Source organism: Nycticebus coucang, chromosome X (assembly GCF_027406575.1).
Source record: "Nycticebus coucang isolate mNycCou1 chromosome X, mNycCou1.pri, whole genome shotgun sequence".
In the NCBI taxonomy this organism is placed as follows: Eukaryota; Metazoa; Chordata; class Mammalia; order Primates; family Lorisidae; genus Nycticebus; species Nycticebus coucang.
Genome location: NC_069804.1, coordinates 87,201,731 through 87,212,126, shown reverse-complemented (window position 1 = coordinate 87,212,126; position 10,396 = coordinate 87,201,731). Strand labels below are relative to the sequence as shown.

The window sequence follows — 10,396 nt, the reverse complement described above, 5'->3', positions numbered from 1 at the left end:
TGGACATTTTGATAATGTTGATTCTTCCTAGCCATGAGCATGGTATGTTTTTCCATTTGTTAACATTTTCAGCTATTTCTTTTCTTAGAGTTTCATAGTTCTCTTTATAGAGATCTTTCACGTCTTTTGTTAGGTAAATTCCCAAATATTTCATCTTCTTTGGCACTACTGTGAATGGGATAGAGTCCTTAACTGCTTTTTCAATTTGACTGTTGTTGGTGTATATAAAGGCTACCGATTTATGAATGTTGATTTTGTAACCTGAGACGCTGCTGTATTCCTTGATCACTTCTAGGAGTTTTGTAGTAGAGTCCCTAGTGTTTTCCAGATACACAATCATATCATCTGCGAAGAGCGAGAGTTTGATCTCTTCTGACCCTATATGGATACCCTTGATCGCCTTTTCTTCCCTAATTGCGGTGGCTAAAACTTCCATTACAATGTTGAAAAGCAATGGAGACAATGGGCAGCCTTGTCTGGTTCCTGATCTGAGTGGAAATGATTCCAATTTAACTCCATTCAATATGATATTGGCTGTGGGTTTGCTGTAGATAGCCTCTATCAGTTTAAGAAAAGTCCCATCTAGACCAATTTTCTTGAGTGTTCTGATCATGAAGGGATGCTGGATATTATCAAAAGCTTTTTCTGCATCAATTGAGAGAATCATATGGTCTTTGTTTTTTAATTTGTTTATGTGCTGAATTACATTTATAGATTTACGTATATTGAACCAGCCTTGAGACCCTGGGATAAAACCAACTTGGTCATGATGTATAATTTGTTTGATGTGTTGCTGGATTCTGTTTGTTAGGATCTTGTTGAATATTTTTGCATCTATATTCATTAGTGATATTGGTCTATAATTTTCTTTTCTTGTTGGGTCTTTTCCTGGTTTGGGGATCAGGGTGATATTTGCTTCATAGAACGTGTTGGGTAGTCTTCCTTCTTTTTCTACATTTTGGAACAGGTTGAGTAATATAGGTACTAATTCCTCTTTAAAGGTTTGGTAGAATTCTGACGTGAAACCATCTGGTCCCGGGCTTTTCTTTTTAGGGAGGTTTTGTATAGTTGATGCTATTTCTGAACTTGTTATGGGTCTGTTCAACATTTCCACTTGATTCTGGTTAAGTCTTGGAAGGTGGCGTGCTTCCAAGTACCGGTCTATTTCCTTCAGATTTTCATATTTCTGAGAATAAAGTTTCTTGTAATATTCATTAAGGATTTTTTGGATTTCTGATGAGTCTGTGGTTATTTTGTCTTTGTTGTTTCTGATTGATGATATTAGAGATTTTACTCTTTTTTTCCTGATTAGGTTGGCCAGAGGTTTATCTATTTTATTGACCTTTTCAAAAAACCAGCTTTTTGATTTATTGATCTGTTGTATTATTCTTTTGTTTTCAATTTCATTTAATTCTGCTCTAATTTTGGTTATTTCTTTTCTTCTACTGGGTTTGGGGTTGGAATGTTCTTCCTTTTCCAGTTGCGTGAGATGTCCCATTAAGTTGTTAACTTCCTCTCTTTCCGTTCTCTTGAGGAAGGCTTGCAGTGCTATAAATTTCCCTCTTAGAACTGCCTTTGCAGTGTCCCAGAGGTTCTGATAGCTTGTGTCTTCATTGTCATTTTGTTCCAAAAAATTGGTGATTTCTTTCTTAATCTCATCTCTGACCCAGCTATCATTCAGCATAAGGTTATTTAACTTCCATGTTTTTGTATGGGTATGCAGATTCCTGTTGTTACTCAATTCAAGTTTTATTCCATGATGGTCCGAGAAGATGCATGGAATAATTTCTATTCCTTTAAATTTACTGAGGTTAGACTTGTGACCTAAAATGTGATCAATTTTGGAGTAAGTTCCGTGGGCTGATGAGAAGTATGTGTATTCAGTTTTGTTGGGATGAAATGTTCTGTAGATGTCTGCTAAATCTAAATACTGGATGGTTAGGTTTAAATCTAAGATTTCTTTGCTCAGCTTCTTTCTGGAGGATCGATCCAACACTGCCAAGGGAGTGTTGAAATCTCCAACGATTATGGAGCTGGAGGAAATCAAGTTACTCATGTCTGTTAGAGTTTCTCTTATAAATTGAGGTGCATTCTGGTTGGGTGCATAGATATTAATAATTGAGATCTCGTCATATTGAGTATTACCCTTAACAAATATGAAGTGACCATTCTTGTCCTTCCTTACTTTTGATGGTTTAAAGCCTACTGTATCTGCAAATAAAATTGCAACACCTGCTTTTTTCTGATTACCATTTGCCTGAAATATGGATGACCATCCTTTCACCCTGAGTCTGTATTTGTCTTTTAAGTTGAGATGTGACTCTTGTATGCAACAAATATCTGGCTTAAGTTTTTGTATCCAGTCAGCTAACCTATGCCTCTTTAGAGGACAGTTTAAGCCATTCACATTGATGGAGAGTAAGGATAAGTCTGGTGGAATTTTGGGTATCGAGTTTTTCAAAGGTCCAGTGGACATTTTTAATCCTTTCGCCAGTGTGGAAGTTGGAGTTTGATCCGAAGTTTCTGAGTGAGTTTACTTTTGTGGTATAGGATTGGGTTGGTCATTGTGGAGGATAGGTCTGAGAACATCCTGAAGAGCTGGTTTACTTATGGCAAATTTTTTCAACATATGAATGTCATTGAAGTATTTAATTTCTCCATCATAGATGAAACTCAGTTTAGCTGGATACAAGATCCTGGGTTGAAAGTTTTTTTGCTTTAGGAGATTAAAAGTTGATGACCAGCCTCTTCTTGCTTGAAAAGTTTCAGCAGAGAGATCTGCAGTTATTCTAATATTCTTACCTTTGTACGTTATAGTTTTCTTTCGCCGGGCTGCTTTGAGAATCTTCTCTTTCATGTTAACTTTAGTGAAGCTAATTATGATATGTCTGGGAGATGGCTTTTTGGGGTTGAATCGTGCTGGGGTTCTGAAGCTGTCTGCTATCTGAATTTCAGATTCTCTAGGCATGTCTGGAAAATTTTCTTTCATAATTTCATGTAGAAGGGCCTCTGTGCCCTTGGCTGCCACATCATCAGCCTCCGAAATTCCTATAACCCTTATGTTATGTTTTTTCGAATTATCTGAGAGCTCTCTGAGTGAGTGATCCGTTTTTGCTCTCCATTTCTCTTCGTCTTTGAGAGATTGGGAGCGTTCGAAGACTTTATCTTCAATGTCAGAAATCCTTTCTTCTGCTTGCTCCATTCTGTTACTGAGGGATTCTACTGTATTTTTCATATCTTTGAGGGCTGTAAGTTCTTGTTTCAGTGTGTCTAAGTCTTTGGTGGTTTTGTCTTTAAATTCGTTAAATTCTTGAGACAACTTTTGAATTTATCCTCGAATTCCTAATTCCATTTTATTAATCTTGTCTACAAACCAAATTCTGAATTCGACTTCTGACATCTCAGCCAGTTGTTTATGAATGGGATCTTCAATCACATCTGCCGTATCTTTTCTTGGGGGGGTTGATCTATTCTGGTTATTCATGTTACCAGAGTTTTTCCGCTGATTCCGCCCCATGGTTTACTCCCTTTGGTTTTTCCCCTGGGGTTTTATCGAGGGCCCGTACAGTGTTGTGGCCTGAGAAACTGGGGCCCTGTCTGGTGTGGTGGAGCAAAGTGGTTCTGTCTTGTTTTCAGCTGGTTTCTGTTCGATCCTATTGCAACTTCTACTCTGGCTTGAAGTCTCAGCTGTGTGAAAAAATCAGCAATTAAGTCACCCCGCCTGCCCACCTCTGGCCCCAGTTGGAAAAGGAGAATCAAACCTTCCTACAATCGCACACCCAGGGCACCACCTGAAAAGTCCTCAGTCTATTAGCCCAGTTCAAAAGGTCCGAATCAACTGTCTCAATCGGCACTTGTCTCAGGTGGAAGGGTTCAAGAGGTCTCTGGGAACTGGATCACAGGGGCCTGGTGACTCCTCTGAGACAGCTCACCCCAGTGCAGCGTGGAATCAGGAGGAGCCACCCCGCAAACAGAGCAGTCTGGGAAGGTTGACGTCTCCTTCCCCACTTTGCCCCTCCGTCGGACCCAGTCACTGGTATCTCTGCAGATGGCTAACCCAGTTGCCTGCAGTGAACAGACACTCCAGGGGTTTGCACCTGCCTGAATCGCGAGGAAGTCTGCCAGGCCCCCGCAGACTGCCGCTATCTAGCAGGAGGAGATGGGGCCTGACATCTTTGAGTGTTTGATGCAGGTGATGGGAAGGAGGTGTTCACTCAGGCTTAGCCCCGTCCCTGATGGATGCTGCTAACAGAACAGAACAGAACAGACAACTTTGTGAGGTTCTGTCTCTGTTCCTGTCATCGCCTACAGGAGACGGGCTGTTTTGAGTTCAAACGTCTTTGCTGCTGGAGAATTGCGTCTGAACACCTCTCTGGGTCGGCCCCGCCCTGGAGGCTTCTGGGTTTGTGAGCCGTGACACCGGTGGCCTCCTCTGGTTGCCCAGGGAGACAGGGGGTGTGGCCTCAGAATATCCAGAAGTGAGCGTTCTGCCGTTAAAGAAAAAAACGGCTGTTGATCTACCTCCAGGGAACTGCTGCTCTGGTGTGGGCACTCAGGCGACCCTTTTCTCCTCTGTCCCGCGCCCCAGAGTCAGCACTGAGCGGCCGCAGTTTGTGCTGGGTCCACACCCCTTAAGAGATCCCCCAAGAATCAGAACTCTTGGGGGATGGGCCCCCAGACCCGGATTGGGAGTGGGGCGGGGGGAAGCTAGAGTTTCATTCAGTTTCACGCAATACTACGGTCCGGGGAGGGCTCCTGCACTGCACCGCAGGGAAGTGCCGCCAAGGCTTGATTTCCCCTCAGCGGAGTGCCCTCTCCTTGCTCACGTGTCCCAGAGTCAGCGCTGACCTGACGCAGCTCAGGCACTGTGCACTCCCCTCGAGAAATCACCCAAGGAGCCGAACTCCGGAGGGATAGGCCCTCAGACCCCGAGTGAGAGTAGGGGCTCTCAGCTCTCAGCGGGGAGGCCAGAGTCTTATTCAGTCTTGTGCCCGGGGAGGGCTCCTGCACTGCACCGCAGGGAAGTGCCGCCAAGGCTTGATTTCCCCTCAGCGGAGTGCCCTCTCCTCGCTCACGTATCCCAGAGTCAGCGCTGACCTCACGCAGCTCAGGCACTGTGCACTCCCCTCGAGAAATCACCCAAGGAGCCGAACTCCTGGGGGATAGGCCCTCAGACCCCGAGTGAGAGTAGGGGTTCTCAGCTCTCAGCGGGGAGGCCAGAGTCTTATTCAGTCTTGGGCCCCGTATGCCCGGGGAGAGTTGGTGCACTGCACCGCAGGGAAGTGCCGCGAGGCGTGACTCCCCCTCAGCCCGGTGCCCTCTCCTCACTCGCGGGCCTCAGAGTCAATGCTACCAGTCGCAACTCGGGGACTGTCCACTCCCCTTGAGAAATCACCCAAGGATCCGAAGTCCTGGGGGACAGGCCTCCAGACCTCAGTGGGCGGGAGGGGAGCGCCGGGGATTCCGGGTTGCCGGCAAAGGATTCCCAAAGTTTTATTCAGCCCTATGTCCGGCAGGAGAACGCCACGGCACCCCAGTAGGGGAGGTAGGTCCAGTTTTTAGAAGGTCTTTCCCGTGGAGTGTAGTGGGAGGGCCTTTAATTACTGCCCGCTTGTTAAATTGTGGGGCTCCAGAGCCGGTCTCATGGGGGAGGGGGACTCCCGTCCGCTTGGTGGTGGATTTTGTACCTTTTGTTTGCGTCCTTGTGATCACAACTTGCCTCAGCGGTGTTGATGTGCGTTCTTCAGCCTTCTCTCTTGGTGAGGCTCAAGTCCACCAGGATACTTACTAAATTCCTGTCCCTTAACTCTCCTTCTGGACGGGAGCCTTTGTTGAAAGCTGGCTTCAGTCCGCCATCTTGTCTCCCTCCCAGTGTTTTTTTAAACTGAAAATGTGTCATTTCTTTTTTTAATGTAGATTTTGTAAGTTCGTATAGAGATTTGAAGGCTAAACCAAAATAATCACCTACCTAGTAGGTGGAAGAGTAAGGATTTGCTCCCTCTGTCTCCTACAAAATTTTGAGTTCCTGATCATGGATGAAGCTGTTATTTGAAGAGATGTGCATTGCAGTTTGTATCAGTTTTTCAGTTTTTCTTTAGAAAAATAAAACCAAGATACATTTACCTTCAATGATGATATTTTCCTTAAGCCCCTACCCCTCCACATTTTTTTTCTCTTAATGTTTAGGTATTAATTTCTTTGTGTGGAAGCAATTCATGAATGCATTATTTATGGAAATAACAGAAATTAGAAGATCCCTTCATTTGTTTCTTTAGTCCTAGGAGTGGTAATGGATTATTCACTATTACTAGGTTTGAATTATTGCATTATCCCACCTTCAAGCTGTCCTGACTCACTGGACACATATTTGTACATAATTCTCTTATTAACTTCGACCCTCTTCTCTATTTTCTGTTGAGAATCTCACTGATAATGATAAATGTACATGTGTGCACATATACACACCCCAAACACAAATAAATATTCCCATAACAGAAACACTATGACATTGAAATTAATGACACCAAATTGTGAAACATAAGTTTTTATACTTGAGGTATAAGAATTCTGAGATCTTTGAAGAAAAGTGTTAACAAATCAAAGACAATTGATGAGTGAAAGATGAAATGAAAGCAGGTCTAAGTAATAAATGGTATTTATTTTATTCCATACTTGTATCTTATACTTAACTTTGTAAGTGATCATTGCTACAGTTTGAATGAACATGTCCCCTACTCCAACATTCCCATATGTTGGGACCTAAGACCCAATGTGGTAGTATTAAAAGATAGGGACTTTGTGGGAGTAATTAAGTTGTGATAGTTCTTACTTCAATGGGATCAGTATCCTTATTAAAGTAGTGAAAGGAACTAGCTAGCCCATTTTCCCCTTCCACTCTTCTATGTAAAAATACAGCAACAAAGTGCCATATTGAAAACAAAGAGCAAGACTTCACCTCACTTGATTTTAGACTTCCCGGCCTCTAGAACTGTGAGAAATAAATTTGTGTTCATTATGAATTAAACAGTCTGAGGCATTTTGTTATAGCAGCACAAATGAGTTAAGATGGTCATACTTAGCAAAAATCATCTCATAACTAAATATTCACTTACATTTCTTTTTTAAAATAAAAAAATTAGAAGCATTCAGAATGTCAACAAAACAGCTGCAGCTTTTTTTTTCTTTTTGCAATTACAGAGTGGTATTCAGTTAACAGAACGATTATTTCATATAAGCTGCATCAGAGACAACTGAAGATGAAAAAACTACCAACTTCATATAATTTTTGCTTTGTACCAATAAGAACCTGATTTAAATTTCCAAGCACATTTGAAGCCCCCATACTTTACCAGGCAAGTTTAGTGGCTACTGAAAATACCACCAAGACAGGGCTATCTAAAGACACATTTGGTAGTTAACTATACAAAAAAAAAAAAAAAAAAGACACTGTACAGTTCCTGTGGCTCAGTCAGTAAGGTGCTGGACCCATATACCAAGGGTGGCGGGTTCAAACCCGGCCCCGGCCTAACTGCAACCAAAAAATAGCCGGGCGTTGTGGCGGGCGCCTGTAGTCCCAGCTACTCGGGAGGCTGAGGCAAGAGAATCACTTAAAGCCCAGGAGTTGGAGGTTGCTGTGAGCTGTGTGAGGCCACGGCACTCTACCGAGGGCCATAAAGTGAGACCCTGTCTTTACAAAAAAAAAAAAAAAAAATCGTACACAGCCTTACATTTCAATTTTTTTCTTTAAAAGGAGTGAGTTGTGTACAGAAGGGTGAAATGTTTATAGACAAGATAAAACACTGTGCTAGAACCAACTTATTCATCATCAGCATCATCATCTTTTTCATCTTCCCCCTCCACTTCATCCTCTTCATCTTCCTCCTTTTCCTTCTTTCCTTCTTTTTCTTGATTTGTTCAGCTTTGATGACTCCTTTTTTTGCTTCATCAGGCTTTCTGTTAGCGCGGTATGCAGCAATATCCTTTTAGTATTTTCCCTTTAGCTTTGCAGCCTTCTTTTTATAAGGCTGCTTGTAAACTGCAGCAGTATTATTCCACATCTCTCCCAGCTTCTTTGCAACATCACCAATGGATAGGCCAGGATGCTCTGCTTTGATTTTTGAGCGATACTCAGAACAGAACAAGAAAAAGGCACCCTCTTGGGTGCATTGGAATCCTTCAACTTCTTTTCTGTTTCCCTTTTGGGAGGGCTATGGGTTTTCATTTCTCTTTCATAACGGGCCTTGTCTACCTTTGACATATCTTCAAATTTGCCTTTGTCTGTAGCAGACATGGTCTTCCATCTCTCTGAGCACTTCTTAGAAAACTCAGAGCACTTGACTTAAGCATCTGGGTGCTTTTTCTTGTGCTCCTTCCAACAAGTTTGCATAAAGAATGCATATGATGACATTTTGTCTCTTGGCTTCTTAGGATCTCCTTTGCCCATGTTTAGTTATTTTTCCTCATCGAAGCACAGAGTCACCCAGTGCCAGGCTGGCTCTCACTTGCCGTGGCACTTTCTCTATGGAGTTCAATGTACTGTACTTCTTCCCACCTGTGTTTGGAATTTAGAGATACAAGGGGAATAGCAGTTGAGCCAGTTATGATCATTCTGCCTTCACTCAGACAATGAACAAGATGTTTCAATAGCTTAGTAGTAGTATGAATATGACAGTAATTGAAGAGAGAAATATATGTTAGGAAATGAAAGCAAGATGTCTCTAAGAATGCACTTTCCTGAATGATTGCAGCATCTGTGGTTTGTCCCTTTTCTATGTTTTCCCATTGTTCATAGCCTGTATTGTTCCCAAGAAAGATTGTGGGTGTTATGCTACACGTACTTTTCTTTTGTTATACCAGGTAAGTGCTGCATTAACTGTTGGCCACTGGTACCTTTCTGGCAGATTTTCCCTATCCTTTTATTTTGCTGCATGAGGAGCTGCATGGATAGAAGAGATTTTGCCTGACATGAAGAATGTGGGAAGATACACAGTTAAAGTTGGAGGTCATAGAAAAGTTAAGAAAACATATCTTATAGCCAGGTGCTGTGGCAGGCGCCTGTAGTCCCAGCTACTCGGGAGGCTGAGGCAAGAGAATCGTGTAAGCCCAAGAGTTAGAGGTTGCTGTGAGCCCTGTGATGCCACGACACTCTACCGAGGGCAGTACAGTGAGACTCTGTCTCTACAAAAAAAAAAAAAAAAGAAAGAAAGAAAGAAAGAAAACATAGAATAATGCAAGCACTGAATTTTGGAAGAATTTTATTTAATTCTATTTCTACTTCATGAATACTGTTAGATCTGGCATGTTTGATTAACTTTGGCCTTTATTTTCCCACTACTTGAATGGTGATTAAAAAGAATGAGGTATAATAGTTATCGTGCCCTCATTTTACACACAGCCCTTGGTGTGGAATTTAGAATTTAATTTTCCCAGCAATCTTATGAGATAGGTAGTCTACTACAAATGATATACTTTTTTAAATTCCAACTTTACAGTTAGTTCCAACTATTAGAAAACCCTTTTGTGTAAATCTTCACATAGAATCCCCAAGACCCTTCCAACCACTACCTCAGAATTTGGTTATACTATTTTGTTATGTGATTCCTGGGTGAGAAGATGGGAATACATAGTAGAAGTGTCATCACTCTGTATGAGGCAGAATTCATCCCAAAGAAGAGCAGGAGCCAGAGGAGAGGCAGGAAGTAATTTGGTGAGATGCCTGTCTCACTTATATGGTGCTTATTTTTGTCATGACTTGATTTAGCCATATTTTAAATATAGTATATGGCTCTGGACCTCAGTATCACTGATATATTTATATGAGAATAGTGAATACTTAAATAGTGACTCTCATGGTGCTAGTGACACATGTTGTCTTTTACCCTGACTAGTAGCTTCAAGTGAATAACCTTGTATGAGAGGAAGACATTGATCCCATGGAAGAGAATTTAAGTCAGGATTCTCAGTCTCTATTGAAGTGAGATGAGATCCTACCAGACTAGGCCTAAAATGTTGGCCCGGTAAAGTTGCACAAGTTCACTATGGCTTAAGGCTGGGTCTCCACCTGTCCTGCCCACCACCTATCTAGTTTTCAGTGTATGTTCATTTTTCTCTTTTTGAGACAGAGTCTCAAGCTGTCACCCTGGGTAGAGTGTCATGGCAACATCATAGCTCACAGCAATCTCTAACTCTTGGGCTCAAGCTATCCTCTTGCCTCAGGGTATTTTAGTATTTTTAGTCAAGATGAGATCTCACTCTGGCTCAGGCTGATCTCTAACCCATGAACTCAAACAATCCACCCACCTTGGGCTCTGAGAGTCCTAGGATTACAGGTGTGAGCCACTGCAACCAGTCAGTGTTTTTTCATTTTATGCTAGACTCAGCTAAAAAATTTCTTCTT

At 42.2% G+C, this 10,396-nt stretch overlaps 1 pseudogene; it reads right to left on the bottom strand.

The window, feature by feature from the left end:
- Window positions 1–7,815: 7,815 nt before the first annotated feature.
- Window positions 7,816–8,407, bottom strand: LOC128576889 (high mobility group protein B1-like; annotated as a pseudogene).
- Window positions 8,408–10,396: the final 1,989 nt, after the last annotated feature.